Genomic DNA, 246 nt, shown 5'->3' on the forward strand with positions numbered 1-246 from the left:
ATGACCTGCCTTTACGAGATTACGTCTTCCAAGGCCTGTTTCCAAACACGGCCACGCTCACCGACACTGGGGGAGGGGACCCCAACACACCTTTCGGGGACAATTCCACCCATAACACCATCTCTCCAGCCAACCCGCCAACCCACCTACGCTCTGCACCTCCATTTACGTCCCTCAGAGCTCCCATGACTCCACTTACCAGTCATCCTGCCCCACCATCCACCTGGCTACCCACCCCTCCTCCCA

At 58.5% G+C, this 246-nt stretch overlaps 1 protein-coding gene across 1 annotated transcript in view; it reads left to right on the forward strand.

Moving 5' to 3' along the window:
* Positions 1-246, forward strand: part of SARDH (sarcosine dehydrogenase) — a 55,528-nt gene that overhangs the window by 28,928 nt on the left and 26,354 nt on the right. The window lies entirely within an intron of this gene.

This window comes from Myotis davidii, unplaced genomic scaffold (genome assembly GCF_000327345.1).
Source record: "Myotis davidii unplaced genomic scaffold, ASM32734v1 scaffold609, whole genome shotgun sequence".
In the NCBI taxonomy this organism is placed as follows: Eukaryota; Metazoa; Chordata; class Mammalia; order Chiroptera; family Vespertilionidae; genus Myotis; species Myotis davidii.